Raw genomic sequence first — 22496 nt, 5'->3', positions numbered from 1 at the left:
GCATTAGGCCCATGGGTTGTGGCCCGTGTGATGTATTTGAGGCCTATGTGCAGGGCCCACCTATTATATATATGAGGCCCATGAGGGAGGCCCATTGTGACGTATTCAAGGTCTATGTGATGCGGCCCATCATGATGCATATTAGGCCCATGTGATGCGGCCCACCGTGACATATATTAGGCCATGTGATGTGGCCCATAGTGATGTGTATGTAGCCCTCGTACGAGGCCCATTGCGATGTATATTAGGCATTTATGTGAGGTCATGGGCCCACTTTATATTTGGCTCTATGTGGGCCACTGCTTGGGAGCGATGTTGGTTAAATGTCCATATTAATAGGCAATGATAGTTAGATGTCCACACTGTGACCTTCCCTTAGGGCCCATTATGAGGCTTACTCTCGTTATGAGTATGCTATCTAGGCCCATCCTTGATATGAGGGGAGTATACCATCATTTTATAACATGCTTAGTGTAACTTCACGATCCATGCCCATGCACATCATATGTATGCTTGATATGAGGAGTGATTGATCATAGCACATGTCATTAGGCAGATTATTATAAGACCCCTGATAGGCGGAGCTTATCTCACATGAGCGCACGGTATGCGCAGGATTGATGCATGACTGGATTGTATGACTCATGCATCTTGCATTGTGTGTTGTGATTACTGTACGCCCTAGCAACATCACGGCCGTAGCCTCCACGGGCATGTTGTGGATGGCCAGATGGGACACCGAAAATTTGTTACTAGCATCGAGCCGCCATAGATGACATTGGGTGAAAATCCTTAAACCCTCTTGGTACCAGAGGATGCTCTAACATCGAGACTGAGTGGATATATATGAGCGTATAAGGGCCGTATACCAGTAGGCCGCGTCTCCCACTATGTCGTAGTCGGTTGGAAGGGGGTGTGGCCTTACCCGCCTGAGGGAGTAGGCATAGCTAGGCTGAGTCTGACCAGCTTGAGGAATGGGTCTGCTATTTACGAGTTGGGCCCGATATTGGTAGGCAAATAGTGAGGTCTCTTCCACTTACCCAGTTGTGCGCTTGATGGGGCAACAGCTGACATAGTGTACTATACTCCAGTGATGATCCCAAAGATGTACAGTACTGATTTGTGGAGCAGGAGTTGCATACTCAGCATTATATTCATTCATTCACTATCCACTCAGGCTGGTGGTGCGCAACTAATTATTATGTGTACTTTCGCAATGGCCAGGATTTCAGTTGGGGCGCGCAACTAACCTGAGATCAGGAGCTTACCACATTGAGTCTATCTATCCAAATTTAGGCATGGGACTAGTTTGGATAGAAGTCCTTTGTGATAGGCCCCATATTCTGCGATACCACATACTATCATCTCGACTTCACATTGTAGCTTGGTCATTTCATTCGCACCACATATTGCATATTGCATTACATCCGCAGCATATGGCATTTTAGGTTGCTATGTTTCTGCACTTATATGGCCTAGACAGACTTAGAAGGATTTGCATATTGCATTGCATCATCGGCATCCGTAGTATATGATATTTGGCTCTCTATGATTCTGCATTGCATATTCTGATATTGAATGATTTATAGACTTGCAGTATTTTCGCTTACTCTAATATCTATATGTTTGGCACATGCATCGCACACACTTTCACCACCCTCTAAGCTTTCTATAAGCTTATGCACGATAGATGTGTGCAGGTGGCATTAGGTCGCAGCAGCGTTGAGCTTGGAACGTGCAGTGGACTCCTGGAGCTTTGATTTTGATATATGTATTTTCCTTTCAGTATTGCATTCAAATGATTATATTAGTGGATATGTGATGATGATGTTGCCTTTGTGATTTGGGTATACTTGTGGTTATGCTTCTTACGAGGTAAATGTATGATAGAAAAATCCTCCTTGTAGGATCCCAGGATCGAAATTTGGTGTATGGGCGCTGAAAGCCGAGAATGGGGTACTACGAAGGTTGTCGGCACCGAATTCAGCGTTCGGGAATTTTGTGAGCCGGTTTCTGAATTTAGGGCGTGACAATGCCGATAACTCTCATAGTTGGAACATTCGGTTATGATTGTTCTTTTGGAAAATTTTCTTTTATGTACATGTTTAACAGACTTACCCTTTGTGTCACAACTCTTCCATTTACTGAACTTGAAGAATTTCTTAAATTTTCTAGACAATTTCTCATCCTCATCATCAACATCACTATTAGATTTAATAATCTTATGCCTATGAGATGTTTTAAGGACAAATAGTTTCTTTGTTCTTGAGTGGACCTTAAATTATAATTCATAAGTTTATAGGGATCTTAAGATTTTTTCTACTTTCATGTCATGTCTGTTCCTACACTTTTCGATAGAGGTGACTTGGGAGTTAAATCTTTTTTTGGATGGACCTAAGTACTTTCCTACATATACAGCCATCCAAGATCTTCTCTCCTCAACCCCACATGTAGTTAGAAATATCATTGAACTTAGAATAGACCACCATGAAAGTTTCAAACTCTTTCATTCTTATGTTCTCGAATTGGTTCATTAAGAGTTGAAGCTTCAACATATATCCCATGCTTCCTTTCCCGTTGCACAAGTACAAATACGTTTGAATTCATCGGGAAAAACCACATAATAAATAACATTGAGAGCTTTGACATCATAAGTATACTGTGCTCTCTTATCGACACTTTATTTAGATTAGTCTTTGGGAGTGCTAATGGATCTACCATATAAAATTGCAATAAACCGTTATTGGTGAAGTACGGAATTATGTTGAAGTGTTTTAGAGGGGGTGAATAGGACTTTTCAAAACTTTAATCCCACTTAAAAACAAATAGTACCCATCAAGCTCTAGTCAAACAAGATTAAAAGAAAACCATTTACAATCAAAAGCTAGGATAGTGAAATATACAAAAGCTGCAATGCATTAAACATGTAGTGTGCAGAAATTAATTATATCATGAATCAACACAACATAGACAAAAGCATGCATCACAAATACAATGATATATAGTGGTTTGACTATGTGCCTACTCCACTCCTAGCGGACGCACTCAACCTATAAGTGTACCGGATTTCACTATCCAATGGTTTTAAATCAGGTTAACCATAAACCTTACACAATTTACATAAGGTTCTCTAGGTGCCTACACAAGGCTACCAACAATGCCTACACAAGGCAATCACAAATGCCTACCCAAGGTAATAGGTCCTACACAAGGACACTCCACGTATTCTCCCATCGAAGGCCAATGAAAGGTCTTAATGAGTTTGTAAAACTAAACTCTAAATTTCAATCTTACACAAGGAAAGGACTTTAGACTCAATGGACTCTAATACTTGTAAGCGAGTGAGCTCCGTTTAAGCACATGTTAATGAAGATCTTCCTATTGATGAAGAGTCTTCAGCTCCCTTGAACCGCAACCGCTTGTAGATGCTCCAATAGAGGGTATCGAGGTTGTTGGGTTAGGATTTGGTTCGATCTACTCCAGTTAATAATGGGTCTTTAAGAGCTAGAGAAGATTCTCAAAAGCTAAGCATTCAATGATCACATCATAATGATTTGTCATTAAAGAGTGTTGTTAGATGATCAATGAAGGCTGGAGTTCATAGTTCAATACAGGCTATGAATATACCAATAAGTGCCTTTAAGCCATGGATTAAATAATGAACTTATATGGGAAAGATGACTTGAGAGTAAGGGTATTAACTATAGCAATCATTGTCTTAAAGCTCTCTTCCATGATCGCTTAAAAAGCAAAAAAGCAACTCAATTGATATATAAAGTCAAATCCCAATGGTAAAAAAATGGGTAGATATTTATCATTGTTGATGCTATTGAAGGGTCTTCGAAACCATTGAAGTTTCTTTCAATGTCATCGAAGCTTAAATTTCAATGTCATCGAACTTCCTTCTATTCCATCGGATATTTCAGGATTTTCACAGTTTGGTTGCTAGACTATTAGGCCGTTGTTTCGATGCCATCAAACAGGTGTTTGTTGCTATCGAATATGCTCAATTGCAATCGACAAAACATGAATTTTTGCTAATTGATCCATTCTCCACAAATTTTAAACTAACCCTAAATCTAAGCTTATCAAGGGTTTTAAAAACATGGTTTTGAGCAAGTTTAGACCATTTTAGGTAGAGCTTCTACTTAATAGGGTTTGGTTAGGGAAGTGAGGCTTAATATACTTATGGAGTGCACTCGAACTTCTTCAACTTAGTGGGTCTTTGGTCTTGTAATCTTCATATGGGGCTCACTTGACTCTAGGACTCAACTTACACGTATATTAACAAACAACAGTACTTTCACCATCAACCACGACTTATTCTATGGGCATAGTCTATCACTGTTCGACAATTGCCCAAACCATAGAGTCATGAGATCTTAGAAAGACCCTCACCCTAGCCTTCTAATAGGTGTAGTTAGACCCGTCAAAATACAATGGTCGTGTGACGTCACACCCCTCTTTAGTAGACATTATTCTTAAGTTCATCGGATCAACTTAAGGCGGTTAAGCCCTTAAAGAGCTACCTTCTTTGATACCAAATGAAATTACGTGGAATAGGATACAACGACTATGTGGAAGCTTGGCGGAACTATAAAATGAAGCAAATGTCTTAGAGGGTGTGTAATTAACACTAAATACTTTTTTTTTAATTAAAACTCAATTGCTTACTTATACTAATATGCCAATTAAACCAAGCAAGGTAAATTAACATTAAGGCTTCCATGCCAATAGTGGGTCCAATCACATAGACTACCAAAGATATGCCAATTATACAACTAGTCAATAGTGTGTACATTACAAGTTAAGTGCCTAGCATACAATTCAATTCAAGCATCTATATGATTTATTTAATCAATCACATAAGTATGAATTAGAATGTACGCAATTCACAATCATAAACACAAACATGTATAGTGGTTCGGTTTCCTTACTTCACTCCTGATAAACACACTCTCCCTGAGTGTACCAGTATTCACTGTTAGAGGTTTTAAATCAAATTCACCTCTAACTTATATAAGCGTACACTCCTGTCAAAAGCTACATGTTTGGACAAGCCCAAGTGCAGGGTTACAATGTAATAAGAACTCAGTGCGACTGAGGTCGTACCCATATGGACTTATGATTGTGCGATTTCTAGAATACTTTAGAATTAGAATTAGAACTAAACTAACTACTAGAATTTGAATTAAGAAGTACTTGTGAGGGAAATTATCAAAGATGAAACACTAGAGCACTAAGGATCAACTTATAACTATATCTTAATGTTAATTCACTTGATTCAATTGGATCATTAATTGGAATCGAAGGCCTATCCTATCCATCTAGATAATGAAGCGGTTAAATCATCATTCATATATCAAAATATATTTGAACTTTTAATTAAATTAGTTCTCACATCATGCATCAAAATATTGATCACAAGGAATTCAAAGTATTTATCATGCCCATAGTGTACAATAGATCAATGGATTTTACAGATCAATCCCTTGCAAAATAGGTAAGAAACTATTCTTAGTGTTCCTAAGCATCCAATTGCACGGAGTCAATAATGAATCAAAATAAACTAAAAATAAATCTTCATTCAAACTAAATATCAATAAATTGTTCAACAATTAAATCAAATGCTTGAATCAAAGTAAACTAAGGCATTAAGAATAACTACAAGCTTCACCTCTTAGCCCTAGCTAAGAGATTATCCAATCAAAGATATGATTGAACTAAAACTCCAAAAAAAAAATCATAAAACTAATTAAAATCAAAGCATTGGAGGAGGACTCCTTGGAGGCTCCACAACTCCTTGCTCTACCCCTTAAATAGGAAAAATCAGCACCAACTTGGAACTAACTTCAATTTACACACTTTGGTTATGCTTCAGTTGCAACCAATTGGGACTTTCGGTCGGACCGAACACAGTATTCAGTCACACCGAATTAACTCTCAGTTGCAGCCAAATTTCCTTGATTTGCACCTGAAGTATTGTCTTCCTTACGTCGCACCCAACATGCCTTCGGTGGTATTGAACCTGGCTTCGGTCGAACCAAATGTTGAGCCAAATTAACTCCAAAAATCACATTTGTGTTGCTGGACTGTTCTGTTAACATTCGGTTGGACTGAACCAACCTTAGGTGGGACCGAACAATTTATTATTTTAGTTGTAAAACTTTATGATTCAGTCAGTCTTTTCTCTCTCCTTTCAACTTAGTTTCCTTGGATATTTGGCACTTTAATTCTTCATTAAACACATTCAAATCTCTAAATCTTTATTTGATCATTCTTTGATTTTTAAATCTTCTCTTTAATTATTTTTTCCACCTTAGCTCTTCAAATAACCTCGCATAAGAAAACATATGTAATTGGATCGATTAAGCGTATCTTATAAAACCAATGTATAATAAGGGAGAAAATATAATATTTCATGCTTAACACACACCCTAACTAGCATTTTACTAGTCCCAAGAAAAACATGATAAAAATTAATCTTCAAAATCTAAATTTCAAATCTTTTTCGAGAAACAAAATCATGTGCAATTGTATACATATGTAAGTATGATGATTCAAAGATATAAGAATGAAATATGTTGGTCTAGAACCTAATATCACTAGTAAACCATTAAACTAAGTTTCCTATCATCAATTAATTAATAGAATGTATTCAAATATCAAGTTCCTACCATGCTCAGTGAATTTCTAACTTATAATCCATAAAAGTTAAAGTCTTCTCTATAATGCTAACTATGATAATTACCTTAAAGTGGACAGATCAACATAAGTTATTGATTCTAAACATTTCTCATTTTCACTTATTTTTCTAACTTTTTGATCTTTCATCGATGGCTTTCACACTAGCATCATTTCTTACTTTTTTTTATTGTTTTTATCATTTAAGCACATGCAATAAGTAACCATTTTTGAATCCAACTATTGCTTAACTGGTTCTTTTCTTCTTTTTATATCAAGGTAGATAAGGATCTCCAAACTTAGTTTCTAACACTTTTTAAGTAATCATCAAGTTTGAAATTAAGAAATTAAGTTAACTTTATAGAATATAAGTTAGATGTGAAATGTAAACTAGACTCATTTGATGTTTAAATTTTCTATCAATTATTCATTTAAAAATAATTTTGTTGAAAATTTACTAATCAACTAGACTCTTAGACTTTTAAGATTTACTTTGTATCTTATCATCATATTCTTAAATATATTCCGATACATAGAATATTACTCTTCAAAGACAATTTTAAAATCTAAAAATTGAAAAAATTTGAAAGACTTTTTGCAAAAATAAAAAATAAAAGCTAAAAAAACAAAGAAAATACTTGATTAGTTTTATCTAATCTTGCCTCTTAACCTAAAATCTACATTGTCCTCAATGTAAAAGAATATGCAATGCATCATAACATAAGACAATGAAAATACACGAGGAATGAGTAAGAGAGATTGTACCTAAGGAAGATCAATATAATGACCTGAATTCTCCACCATCTAAAGGGATTAGTACTAAACAAAACAAATCTAAAACTAACTTAAATTATTCTACCCTAGTCCTAAGAAAACAATACATGGATAGATGGACCTCCATCAGAGTAGAAGGTAAGTCTTAATGTACAGGATCATTTTGAGGAATAGACATATCCTCTTAATCAAATTTCTCAACAAATAATTTAAGGAGATGATTATTTACTTTGAAAATTTTACTATTCATTGAATTTTCTATCTCGACTACCCCATGAGAATGAACCGTTTTGACTTTAAAGGGGTCGGTCCAACGAGATCGCAATTTACTGGGAAAATGATGAAGTTTCGAGTTATACATGAGGACTTTCTGATTTGGTTCAAAAAAATTTCGAAGAATACTCCTGTCATGGAAAACTTTCATTTGGTCCTTGATATTCGAGAGTTTTCATAGGCATCATTTTAGATTTCTTTAACTTCATTTAGTTGTAAATTGCATAGAGAGACAACTTTCTCAAGATTAAAGTTAAAATTCTATATGGCCCAAACACGCTTTATGTTCCAACTCTATACGTAAGTGACAAGCCTTCCCATAGACAAGTCTATAGGGTAACATACTAATAGGGGTTTTGTATGATGTATGGTAAGCCTACAATGCATCAGTCAGTCGAAGTGACCAATCTTTGCAATCTGGGTTAACCATTTTCTCAAGAATTTATTTAATCTCCCTATTTGATATTTCAGTATGACCGCTCATCTAAGGATGATATGGGGTGCTCACTTTGTGCAAAATACTATATTTCTTCATCAATGATTTAAAAGGTTTATTACAAAAGTGATATCCTTAATCACTTATCATGACTCGAGGTGTTCCGAATCGGGATAAAATATTTTCTTTTAAAAACTTAATGACCATACAATTGTCATTATTCCAGTACGAATTACCACAACCCACTAGGAGACATAATCAACAATGAGCAAGATATATAGATTTCGAAAGGATTGGGGAAATGGTCACATGAAATCGATGCCCAATCAATCGAATGCTTCAATGATAAGAATGAGGTTAGTAGCATCATATTTCTATGGGATAAACCACCCAATTTCCGACAACGCTCACACACTTTGCAAAGTTTATGTGTATCTTTAAAATAGTGGGCCAATTAAAGCTGCATTAAAGAATTTTTGCTATGGTCTTTTTAGTTGAAAAATCACCACCACTCACATGAGAATGACAAAAGGAGATGACACTTTCTTGTTATGGTCAAGTATACATCTTTTAATAATTTGATATGGGTAATACTTAAAAAGATGTAGATCATCCCATAAGAACTTGCGTATTTCGGCAAAGAATTTCTTCTTATTTTGTGCGGTCGAATGAGTGTAAATTACTTGTAACAAAATAATTAGCAATATCAATATACCAAGGTAATTGAGAGACTTTAAAAAGTTGTTCATTAGAGAACTTATCATTAATAGGTGTCATCTCTATGGAGTCAGATAAAACAATCTAAGAGAGATGGTCAGCCACTATGTTCTTTACTCATTTCTTATCTCGTATTTTAATGTCGAACTCTTAGAGTAGAAGCATCCATCTCAACAGATGAGGCTTAACATCCTTCTTAGAAAGAAGATACTTTAGTGCCATACTTAAGTCAAATTAACTCCAAAAATCACAGTTTTGTTGTTGGACTATTTTATGCACATTCGATCGGACTGAACCAACCATAGGTGGGACCAAACAATCTGTTATTTGAGTTGTACAACTTTGTAATTCAACCAGTCTTTTCTCTCTCCTTTGTACTTGATTTCCTTATATCTTTGGTACTTGAATGTTTCATTAAACACCTCTAAATCTCCAAATCTTCACTTGGTTATTATTTAAGCTTTAAATATTCTCTTTAATAATTTTTTTCACCTTAGCTCGCCAAATCACCTCGTATAGGGAAACATACGTAGTTGGATTGATTAAGCATATTTATACTTATAAAACTAATATATAATAAGGGAAAATATATAATATTTCACAATTAATACTACACAAAGACTTACCCTCGTACTCACATGTATCGATGGCCTATGTAAGGACTTACTATATACACACTCATATTGATGGCCTACACAAGGACTTACCTACGTACACACCTATGTCAGTGTCTCGCATAAGGACTTACACAAGTACTCACCCGTGTCAGCGGTAATACCATCCTACATAAGACTCACGTGAGATTAGGTTACAAACTCTCCACCCAATCCTACACAAGGAATGTGAGGACTCTTACAATTTGACAACTTACTTGTCAGATTGTTTTTGTAGCGTCGTCTTAGGTTGCTTGATCGATGCTCTCTCATGCTTCAATCAGCTCCCATTTTGCTACCCTGATCGTTGATGCTGATATTTTTTTCAATGTTTCACCTCCAAGATCAAACACCTTGCATGCAATGCTCCTTGGAGGTGACCAAGGTGTTGAGACATTGGCAGAATCTCCTATGACTAATTGTATAATTGAAATCCTAGGGGATTCACCTAAATAGGTCTTCTAGAGGATTTAGACAAGGGTTATGCTAAAACTCTTTGGTCACCCTAGAATAATTATGGAGATTAAGTTCATCTTTAACATTGAGATTGGAATCCTCATTAGAGTGGTAAAGCTCAAGAAGATAAATCAATCTCATGGGATTAGAGGCTTAGGGTGTGGGATATGAGTGAGGATTCACATCAGCTTCTATTTTTCCAAAAATTCATTCCAATACCCAAAGACTGGATCTTCTTTATAAATGAATCAAGTTCCATTGATCATAAAACTTGTAGAAAAGGCTAGACTTCGGTCTAACCAAAATTAATTTCGGTCGCACTGAATTAGTTAGTGGAAAAACCATGAAAGTTGCTAGACAATTTTTGGCACATTCGGTCGGACCAAATGTAGTTTTTGATCACACTAAATAGCGCTGAATGATTCGTTGGCTGGAGCTGAATTACACGAATTTCAGGGCTTTGTTGATATTCTGTTTTGAGCACTTTCTGTGGGGCCAAAGGCAGTTCAATGGGACCGAAGGTGGCCTGAAATTGTGCAATTTATTTTCAAGTAACTCAGGACCTCTAAAGCCACTTTAAGCGTATTCAATTAAGGCTCCTAAGGATAGGATGGTCAATAAAAGGTTTATCTACTAGGGTTAAGATCATCTACCAAGGCACCTCTTATACATGTTCTTTGCTCCTTGATTTTTCATATCCTATTATGTCTTTGGTCTTTAGCTTCCAAGGACTCAACCAACTACATGACACATAGAATCAAATGATTTACAAATCATTGTGCTAACAAAGTGAGTTCTTTATTGTGAAGGAATGTTATTATATTCGATTCAAAGAAAGTCATGTTATACTCTTTAAGCATGCACAGTTTGATAAGTAGGAATTCTAAATTCTATAAATGGCATATGTTAACTGAAGCTAGATGAATTGTATACCGTGTACCAAAAACGAGATGACCAACTGCATCAGAACTGGACCATGATAGAAGGCTTGAAACTTAGAATCCTGAAAACCTGAACCATAGGAACCCTAAAACTTAAATTTCCCAAAAACTTAAACCCTAGAAACCCCATAGCCTATATTCCCTGGACACTTGAAAACCTAAATCCTCAGAAACCTTAAGACCTAAAACCCACCCAGAATCTTAATTCTAAAACATTCACCAGAAACTCATCCAACTTGATTTAAGTTGTCATAGGACCCTCACTTCTTGCTACTTAGTCTTCTTGAGGTAGCGTGACAAACCAAATGATCTTAGATTAAGGTAATTAATAACTCATTGGAAAAATCATCAAAGTACCTTATCAAAGAGTGCAAAATCACTCATATCCAATGAGTATTGAATGAGATCCGAACAATACTATTAGAAAACTTATCAAGCTATCTTTCAAATGAGCACAAGATCACTGAAAATGGACTTGTAACAAGAGAAATACAAGCATTTTTATGTCGTCACACACTGATGTACATACCAACTAGAATTTGATTTTCGCTAGCATTGAAAACTGCATTTATCAGCTAACAAGTCTTTATTAGCTCAAAACAACTTGAGGGGTGTGGAATCAAGCCATGTGGCAACTAGTGAAATCCGATTACTGTTAATGGGAATGGATTCCCACCAGTTTTGCCTAAAAAGACACCCAAAAAAAAAACTTACCAATTGCAGATAGAGAAGTTCGAGAGAGGGCTAGAGACACCAAGTGGGAAAGGAGAGGAGAGAAAAGAAGAAGAAGAAGAAGAAGAAGAAGAAGAAGAAGAGAGAAAGAGAGAGAGAGAGAGAGAGAGAGAGAGAGAGAGAGAGAGAGAGAGAGAGAGACGCTAACCCATCCACCCACCCAGCCACACATCCGAGCCATCCAAACCTAGGTTCCAGTCAGTCTAAGCCTCTTCAATGGTGCATATTCAATGGAGTAAGGAGAGGATTTGAGATATCCACCCACCTCATCCACAAAAGAGTGTTGGGTCTCTCTTATCCTCTTACATCTCCATAGCATGTGATCACCCCATGCAGTTATACTAAGACATTTTATTTCTTTATTTTAGATACAAAATTTCATTTTTCATACACTCCTACTAACATTTTCTTCATTTTTATTGGTCTTTCCGATGTATGCTCTGCATCTTGCCAATTAGTTGGAACCTGATGCAATAGAAATTAAGAAACCATTTGCCTTTTTAGTTTTGTTTTACATTAGCTACACCCTGGTCATGATAGATGCTATGCGCCTCATCACCATGGTCGTGATTACATTGGTTTCATATTACTTTTTTCCTTTTTATTTATTAATCTTTGAAACTTACATTGACATTAAGCACATTATCTCCACAGTCCGACCCTTGGATCTTTCTAGAACTCAATTAAATGCACAAAAAAATCAAAATCAAAATCCTAGTAGAGACCGCATATTATGCGGGCAGAAGAGGGTGTCTAACCCCTTTCGTCACAAAGGCCCTTAGAATCTCCGGTCGTAGACTAACCGTAGGAGTTGCTTGAATTGGGAAATCTTATGATTCCCCAAACCTTAAGTAATCTACGGTTTTTAGGCAAACATAGATTTTAAGCTTCATTGGATAATGGCTACTTCAAGTTGAATTCATCATATATAAGTCAATACCACGGTCCGTCTTCGCACCATTCAGAAAGAAATCACACCTGAGGAAAGGGGTGAGCCTGCGTGCAACGTTCACAAATTTTGCGACTCTACTTGAGTTAAGGAGTCTTGTGATTCCCTAACCCTTAAGTGATTATATGGTTTTTAGCCGGCCGTATATTCTAAGCTCTATTGGTTAGCGGCGACGTCAAGTTGAATTCATTATCATATCAAGTCAATACGAAAAGGACACCACACTTAAAGAAAAATGTGAGCCTCTGTGCAGCATTCATAGATTTGGTGACTCTATTGAGTATGCTAGCCACTAGCCAATGCTCAACTCGAAACATAGGAATTTTATATTTTCAGGTATTTTATAGTTCTAGTTCTTTTAGCTTTTTTAATTTACTTTTTAGTTATTTAGTTTTCATTCCAATGCTTCACCGGTCCTGCAATTTACCTTTCTGTTATTTACTTTCCATTCCAATGATTTACTAGTCCGATAATTTACTTTCTATCACTTACTTTCTATTCCAGTAGTTACTAGTCCTGGCGTTTACTTTCTTATCTTTTACTTAATTTCTATTCTAACGACTTACTGGTTCAACATTTACATGTTGTCATATACATTCATCTATTTACTTTTTGTATAATTTTCTTCTTTCCAGGAGTCACTGCATAATTGGCATTCACCAAGCGAATGCCACCTTGTGGCATAGGAACCCATCCAAACCCGTTCAACATTCCACCCTGATTCTATTGTTGAGAAGGCCACTCGAAAGGCACAACCTAAGCATGTACCCGAATACCAGTTTGCCCGGTTCGGAAGGTATAACGTATCATGCTCCAAAAGCGGTGTCGAGCCCCTGGCTCTAACTCTTAAGGTGTGGCTTTGGGAGATTTATTCTTTATACATATTTTTTTAGTACTGTTGGTTTGGTAGTATCTTCCATTAACCATGATATGACAACGTCCAACAAAGTATGCCAATAACAAAAAAAATATAATATGATGTCATCCAGAATATACATCGGTTTAATTACATTATTTCATTCCTAAATAAATACTAAGCAAAAAAAAAAGAAAAAAAGAATGTAATCCAAGACTTGTCTAGCTACCTCGATTGGCGAAGGTTCCCTGAATGGTTAAACAACAATTTAAGTGAGCTTTAAAAGCTCAATGGATACTTCTCAATTTTGAGTAAATAACAGAAACACAATAAGCATAATGACGAGAATTGTAACACAAGAGTCATCATACTAATCATCAATACGGTAGGCCATGAATGCAATGCAAGGTTATCTCTGCATTCCCAATACTAGCAATCTAAGGGCCCGTTTGGCCGGGTGGATTGAAAGGGATTGAATGGTATTAGGGTGGATGGCATGGATTTCGAGGTAATGATGGTGTTGTCAGTGGATTGCCTTGAGATACACGGGATTGCTACTGCCCTGGATTGCTATATCTAGTCTGTTTGGCCAATCCCAGGATTGAACCTTCCCATCCCGTTGAATCCATCGAACCAAACACGTCTCAGGCAAATTTGTATGGATTAATGTGGATTGGATGGGATTTAAAGGTAATGATGCTGTCGTCAGTGGATTGTCTCAAGACCCATGGGATTGGGATCAGATCACCGACTCTGTTTGGCATGCCCGGCCAATCCTGGGATTTAACTTCCAATCCCTTCCAATACCCTCCAATACCTTCCAATCCGACCGGCCAAACGGGCCCTAAGCGAATAATGGGGTCTTCCCATCTCATGTGTCCTAACTCTCCTATCACTACCTGACCTCAGCGGTGGGGTATCTATATGCACTCAAGGCACTCACCCACTCATCCTAACAGTAAAATGCGTTTAGATAAGACATACAGTGAGTTCATTACACCTCTATTCCATCCGGCCTCGGCAATCAGACTCCCGTGAGTCTACATATCTGTCCTACTCGGCCCAATGATGAAGGGATGCATTCATGATAATCCTAACCGCCCTCGGTAACCAATGGGGTATATGTGCACTCAAGGCACTCACCCACTCGACCCACTGTACTCCGCCATTACCCGACCTTGACGATGGGCTATTTGTGCACTGAAGTCACTCTCACACACCCGAATCAATGATAGATGTCCTAATATGCAAGGATAAGAATATCCACAACCTATCACAACTTCGCAACTTCCAACTCCCGTAAATCCACCACCCTCGACAATAACTGTAATGTTCATGTATAAGTCATCAAGGTGTAACGGTTGAAATGCATTCAATATATGGCAAGTCTATGTACAGATCTAAAATCAATATTTATTTAAGGTACAATATAATCGGAGTCTATAATAAGAATTTATTCACATTCACAATATCATGATTCATTAGTCTGGGAATATTTGTATCCTAATATTAGATCAATTACATGAATGTATCATATAATTCTATAATCATCATTTATTTATTCAATGTACAAATATTCGGAGTTCATAACCGAATCTACTCACAATTCATTATATCATGATCCAAATGTCTATGAATATATGTATCCATACACTAGATCAACTATAAGGATTTGTCATGTCATGCTAGACCTCTTTAACACAAGGGTCCATTGGTGTGCTATGAAAGGATTTTGCTAGAGTACTTGAACAATGATACTTTCAACCAATAATGGTGTATAATGCATAAGTCAAATGTGTTGCCTGAGTATGCCCAAATAATAGTATGCATGTACATATCATTATCCACATTTCATCAGTCTAATGTTTCCTTGAGAGCGCACTTGAACATGGTTCATGTTCGAGCCATCTAATGTAAATCACATAAAGTCAAATAGGTGTTTTTTTCCACGTGCAATTTAGGGAGACCCGTCTAGCCGTCAGTGTGCTTGAGTAAACCTAGTTTAAGCTTAACAATCACAAACTCAAGTCACTAATCTACTTGTCATTCTCATGATTGGACGCCAAGTCGAGATCACTATTATAAGTATTATATTTTTGACTTGTAAGCCTGTGTTCACACAGTGGGCCTCGTATAACCGACAAAAGTTCTGAACCACGTTGATACATGAGTTCTCCGTACATCCAGATCCGTATAACCGAGGTAACAGGTTGGATGACAGTAACGTTATGGAGGTTAAGATTAAATTAGTATTTGTATTTTCCCTTGATCCAGTCGGTGGGCCCACATAAGTCTAGGATTAAGTGATATTTGTATTTTCCGCTTATTCAGCCTTGAGTGACGGCATCAATGGGCTAGATGGCAATTGAACATTATAGTGTCCCCTTACTTTCAGATCTAAAAGATGGACGGCGTGGATGAAATATACATCGGAGCGGGCTCAGGGTCAAGTCAGATGGACAGCGTGGATGTACACATGTATCAAGTGGGCACCACAGATATGCAGCGTGCATAAGACATACATCAGGTGGCCCACAGCATGGGCCCACGCTGCTGGATAGCATGTATCAACACATCATGTGGGCCCCCAGAGGGGGACCACACTACTAACCGGCATGTATAAAACATATACATCTGTTGCGGCCTCAGCAATGAATGGACAGTGTGGGCAAACCCACGTATCAGGGGGCTCCACGGTCTGGTGTGCCCCAGCAACCTTCGAAATAATCTGATCTTTATATTTTCCCCCCTCCATCCAGGTCTTTGTGACGTTATCAACATGTTGGATGCGAATAAACATTTTGGTGGGCCCAAGGAAGGTTTAAACGGTGTGGATTCAATCATCGTTGTTCCTAGTGGTGGGTCCACGGAGGTTCAGGATCAACCAGGTATTCGTAGTTTTCCTTCACCCTAGTCTGTGTGATCTCATCATGGTGGGCCTCAAAATGGTTTCAATGGTGGTTGTTCAATCAACAATGTTTCTTATGGCGGGCCCCACCTAAGCTTTGGATCAGCTTCATCTCTGAGGTCTGGCCTACTCCAGTCCAGGCCTACATTGCCTATGGACAGGTTAGATGGCAGGAAAAAACATTAAGGCGGTCCCCAGGGACAGTTTTAATGATGGGTATTCAACCACCGCTGTTTGCTGTGTGGGTTCCACTTGAGTTTCAGATCTGACTCATCTTTGGGGTCAGGCCCACGTGGCCTCACCACAGGTTAGATGGCAGATCACGTCACAATGGGCCCCATAGGGAGGCTGCAATGGTAAGAGTTCAATAACCGCTGCCTCCTGCTGATGGGGTCCACTTGAGCCGGTGATATTTGTGTTTTCACTACATCCAGGTCTTATGTGACCTTGTAAACAGATTGGTGTAAAAAATAACCACCATGGTGGACCCCACAGACATTTTAACGGTGGAAGGCAGTCTGCAGTGGGGTCCGCTCAAGGTTTGGATTTGCCACGCCTCTGGGCCCTGCCCCACGTCCCGTCCAGGTGTCCTCATGGACAGTTTTGATGGTCACTAAAACCACTATAGTGACCCCACAGCAGTTTCAACGGTGGGAGTTCATCCCCACTGTTTTCTGCGGTGCAGTCCACTTGAAATTTGGACCTGCTCGTTTTTGGGCTCAGGCCCTGAATGGATGTCGTGGTTACGAAACAGATGAATTATCGGTGAGCTCATGGTGGGTTTCAACGGTGGTGGCTGTCACCACTGTTTATAGTGGTGCGGCCCACCTAAGCCTTCCATCTACCTGATTTCTAGGCCCATGCCAAGGAATGATCTGTAAAAAAGAAAAAAGAAAAAAGAATGGTGCTTATAAGACACATACATCACAGTGGGGCCCTAGCCTCCGGGTGGCAGCGTGGATAACATATACGCATCATGGATGCGTCCACGGAATGGCAGTGTGGGTAGAACCATGCATCAGGTGAGCCCCCCAGTGTGGGGGGCTATGCTGTTGGACAACACATACACCAGGAGGGCCCACTGCTCAATCCACCAGTTGGACAGGGAGGATAAAATATATACATCTAGTTGGCCCATGGCCCTGTCCACATGTAGGTGGACAGCGTGAATAAACTCATACCTGGTGGACCCCAAGTAGCTGTCCATGCACCGGTGAACAGAGTGAATAATGCTACTCCCGTGGGTTATGTATACATCCACAAGCAGACACGTGCGCGAGAAACTTTGCATCAGTATTTAGATCTAGCCTGAAAATAAGGTGATTTACATCCGGTGGGCACCAATACAAAAAAAAAAAAAAAGACAGCCACAGGAAATTTGATGTACCCTTCAGTTTAATTTGTACCTTGTGGCCCACCTAAGAATTGAAATAGCCTGTTTTCAAGACCTAAGATCTAAGCTTTACATCAGGTGGGCTACAATATTTAGATCTTCTAGCCTGTGAAAATAAAGTGATTTACATCCGGTGGGCCCCCATACGAAAAAAAACAAAACGATGGCGAGAAGAAATTTGATGTACCCTTCAGTTTAATTTATACATTGTGGCCCACCTAAGAATTGAAATAACATGTGTTCAAGTCATAAGATCTAAGCATTGTTTCCGAGTAATGGAAAGTTTAGATCTTGCACACGCAGTCCATATTAATACATGCTCGTGCATGTGGATGGACTGTCTCTACGTGCATGTGTAGTTGGGAACCTTTGTTATAAATCTACTCGTCCAGGATTTCATCATCAAATTCTAGGACCTGGGACAAAAAAATCTGAAAGATTCACAACTCAGTCGAATCTGATGATATTCATATTTTGGCTTCAGTTTTAAGATACCCTGTCCATTCATAATTTTAGCATCTTATAATAGAAGATTATCCCAAACACATTGGTTCAGATTCCATATACAGGAAAGACAGGTTCATCGGCGAAAAATGTATACAAGCAGGTGGATATACACAAACCTCATTAAGCATGCAACCAGAATCAACAAATCATGTGAAGTTAAAACTTGCAAACAAGGGATCGCGTACAGTAATTCAGTGGGCACTAACAAGGAAGGGATGCTGACATACACCACACTCTATCGTTTCGGAGCCATATGTTGGGACTTGAACCTGCAACCCAATAGCATCCAAGAACAGGTCAGATGAAGGGCAACTAATTGGAATTTATGTCGGAGACAAAATTGGCAAAAAATGTTAACTGCAAATGGACTGTGCAAATGGGGCAGGCAACTTCTTTCATCCGCCTCCCAGACCAATCTGACTTCGAACCTGTGAGAAGTAACAAATCGCCAGAAACTTCAGTGGTTATCGCAGGCTATTGGTGGGCCTTGGAAGAAACCAACTTTTTCTTTCCAAGGGATTTTGGTAGCATTACTCTTCATTCATTGCACATCTCACCTCTCGTGCCTCAGCACGTGGTGATCAAGGCTGCCCATTCAGCACATCATCACGGATGGACCACCTGATGAAAATCCCACTGATCACATATACTCAAAAGCCATACAAAAGACAGCCATCCACATTTCAATCTTCTGTACGGATAATGGTAGCCTCTGATTTACACAATGATCCATATATCCATTTAGGTGAACTGTATTGGGAAGGCATCGACGGGGGAGAATCAAATAGTGAACAATGCCAGCAAAATTCTATTTCCAGTCCTCTTTCAGAGGGAGCATCTAGGACTTTCTGTAAATAATAGGAAGAACAAATTATTGATGGTTACCTGAAGACGCCTTGCGATTTCTGTCCATCTCCTCCTGTTGTTAACCACCAGAGTGAAAAGCTTTATATCAGATCAATGAAAAGCCCTTTCGCCACTCATTAACATGATGCAAAACCCCATTTTAATGGTTTAAAAGAATCCACATTCCATTCAAGCAAATTGCATGGAAGAAGCAAACGAGAACATGGTACAAAGCCAACAATTTGCTACAACTAGTTTGAGGTGTTAGTAACTTTGTAGCATAAACTCCTAGGTCAGACTAGATAAATGCAACAAGATACACATGAATTCAGACATCGTATTATTCAGTTAAGAGTAAATTTTAGAAATTCAAGTTTGAGTAGGTATTAGCATTATTCCTCAAAAATTAAAATGAAAAATAAGCATAAAATCATCGATCAGATTACATAAATGCAACGAGATACACATGAATTCCTACATTGCATTATTCAGTGAAGAGTAAATTTTAGAAATTCCAGTTATTTAGGTATTTACATTATTCCTCAAAACTAAAATGAAAAAAAAAAAGGCATTTACATTCAGTTGTCTCAGAAGAGAGATTTCTGGTAAATTTTGCCCATCTTCACCTAGTTTTTCCCAGAGTTCCACCCATGCTATTCATGAGATCGATTTAGAGAATGCTTTGATTATTGTTTAAAATGAAAATTTGAGACTGGATCGATCAAGACTGGGTCAAACATTATATTTTTCTGAGTGGTGGATCAATAATACTATTCCTATACAATGCATTTCACCCTCACAACATGCATACCCAATCTGAGCAGTTGTTTCTCCAACTGATGTTAAGATATTGACCAGTGATATCATATATATCTAAAATTGTCCATCTCTAACTCAAAGTTTATCAGATACTTACCATGGGCTACACAATTCCGATGCAGCCTCATGCAAGTCTGATAGTTTTTTAAGCCGATAAACACTTGCCCTGTGCCACCTCGTAAATATTCTTAAAAAGCAGCGGTAGAAACCTGGACGCCACCCTCCATGCAGTTCTCTAGGTGAACAGTTCTGTACCACCTTTCTTGTTTTCTTTCTTCTTCTTCTTCTTCTTCTTCTTTTTGGATAAATACCGATTTTATTGAAGAAGGACAAACACTAAGAAATGGCAGAGATCGCCTGGCAAACAGGATATTCCTCAACACTCCCAGTTTAGCTAATTAGTTTGCAAGATCGTTACCTTCTCTCTGGATAAGCACAAAACTGGCATCGTGAATGATGAGGTTGCAGATGTCATTGAATACGAAAGCTACCCACCACAGTTCCTTCTACATTTTATTAGCCCATGTTATAATGTCCACCAAGACTCTCCTTCTATTATTTAACTTGCTTGAAAATTCTTTGCTAAATGAAAATATGTCAAAAAGGTTCTAGTTTCAGCTTCCATGGATTCTTTTATCCCTACCAGTCACATTTCCCCCATATCATTCTTTACTGCATCCCAATACCGACTTCAGTAACTCCCCATGTCATTCCTTTTCATTTTCCATCAGCATTTCCCCCTTGTTCCAAACATGCCTGTTCACAACAGATTAAAACCATGAAGAACTTTTTTCAGCGTGTCCTGCTTACGGCTGTAAAGGTTAGTGAAGTACTCCCAACTCTTCTATATTGCTTACATTGCAAAGGAAGATTGATTCTCTTCACCATTCTACACGTGAAAATACGTGCAGATCAAATGGTTTCTTCCATTTCTTGGATGGTCAAAAGTTAGGATTTTATCTACTGCTGCCAGCCAAGAAAGAACCACAATGTTAGGAGATTCAGAGTACCTCATACTGTACTTTCAGGATCAATACTGCCGCCAACGTTGTGATCTGCTTGAGAGATTTTATGGAAAAGAAACAATTAGGATCATCTGCCTAAACTAGTTTGTTAACTGCATATGTCAAGAGTATGGAGGAGAAGCATGACCAGCAAAGCGATTTATTCATCCTTACAGATTCTAAAGTGGATAATTTAAACTACCTTACCCCCAACTATTTCAAAAGGATCCTCATGCTAAGACCACGTTGTTTGGTGTTTGGAGACCTTGCTAAAACACCAAACAAGAACACAGAGGTTGTTAAAAGGGGAATGAGGTTCCAAATGGGAAGACATGTTGGTAGGCATAAGTGGTCTCCAACATGGGCAGCAGTAGATAAAATCCTAACTTTTGACCAACATTCAAGTTACATGCCATCCATCCATGGTATTTCCAGACATGCAACTGATGTCGGAGTCCTGTACACATATGCAACTTGAATGTTCTGTGTAAAAGGGCGCATATGGATGGATGGCATGTATAAAACACATGCATCAATGCGGGGCCCACGGATGTAGTGGATTTCAAAATCCACTAGATATCCTACATATCTACTTTCGGGATTGGATGATATGGTACCTGGATTAATCCAATCCTCTCTGTCATTACCAAATGTCAGATGGAATTTGCATGGGATCAAATGCAATTCCATACCAATTAATCCCATGTTCGAAACAAGCCCTTATACTAACAACCGATCAGCCCGAGGCACTTTTATCCCTAAAACACTACTATTCCTTTCCAACCAAATTGACCAAAGACCTGCAAGAAGAGCAAAACCTCCACTTATCTCTGACGTCGGTAGTAAATGCCATCATGCCAGGAAAGGTACAAGTCCACCACCAACCGAGGCATTACCCCAAGCCACATTGAAAGCTGAGACAATACCATCCCAGACCCCCTTTGCGAACCAGCAGTGAATGAAGAGATGGTCCTCGTCCTCCAAACACATGATACACGCATTGGGCAGCACCATACCTTGCTTGTGCAGGTTGTCCACCGTTAGGATCCTCTTCCTTGAAAGAATGGAAACGAGAGGATAGGGAGCTAAGGACGGGAGCAACTGTATATTTCACATACACAACTTGCGTATTTTGCCCGATGTGTGTACGCGGGTTTTGAGTTCCGACTGGTTGGTCGTCTGCGTCTAATCATGACGGACAACAATACGAAGCAGATTCGCGTTCGAATACTATCGGAGCATAGTTGGTGATGTACCCCATTTCCGATGCGTGATCTCTGAGATATGTTGAGATAACCAAAGAAAATTGCATACACCAGTGCTAGGTTTTGTTCGCGTCAATTACGGAGCAGTTACCGGTACAGTGGGCATCCAGTCGAGTCGGACCAAGTTAGGGCTGACGCAGGTTGATCCGTTTTTGAAATAGGCCTGACTCAAACTCGGCCAGAGTCAGACCAAGTTACGGCTGACTCGGCTAGATCTGTTTTTGAAATAAACTTTGTTCGGGGAAAATAGAACGACTTATGGAATGGACCAACTTTACAAACC

The 22496-nt window shown here is 38.6% G+C and overlaps 1 long non-coding RNA gene across 2 annotated transcripts; it reads right to left on the bottom strand.

Annotated features, from left to right (window-relative positions):
- Positions 1-16536: 16536 nt before the first annotated feature.
- LOC131225824 (uncharacterized) lies at positions 16537-21175 on the bottom strand. Of its 2 annotated transcripts, XR_009161574.1 has the most exons (5): positions 20363-21175; positions 19165-19198; positions 18638-18707; positions 18465-18548; positions 16537-17878 (listed from the first exon to the last, which is right to left on the bottom strand). It is a non-coding gene; the product is annotated as an uncharacterized LOC131225824 (long non-coding RNA). The 2 variants fall into 2 exon arrangements; XR_009161575.1 differs by lacking the exon at positions 16537-17878 and having other exon boundaries at positions 18402-18548.
- Between the last annotated feature and the right edge of the window lie 1321 nt (positions 21176-22496).

The sequence above is a fragment of the Magnolia sinica genome, chromosome 14 (assembly GCF_029962835.1).
Source record: "Magnolia sinica isolate HGM2019 chromosome 14, MsV1, whole genome shotgun sequence".
Lineage (NCBI taxonomy): Eukaryota > Viridiplantae > Streptophyta > Magnoliopsida > Magnoliales > Magnoliaceae > Magnolia > Magnolia sinica.
The sequence above is the reverse complement of the archived record's forward strand: the minus strand, read 5'-3'. Positions and strand labels throughout refer to the sequence as shown.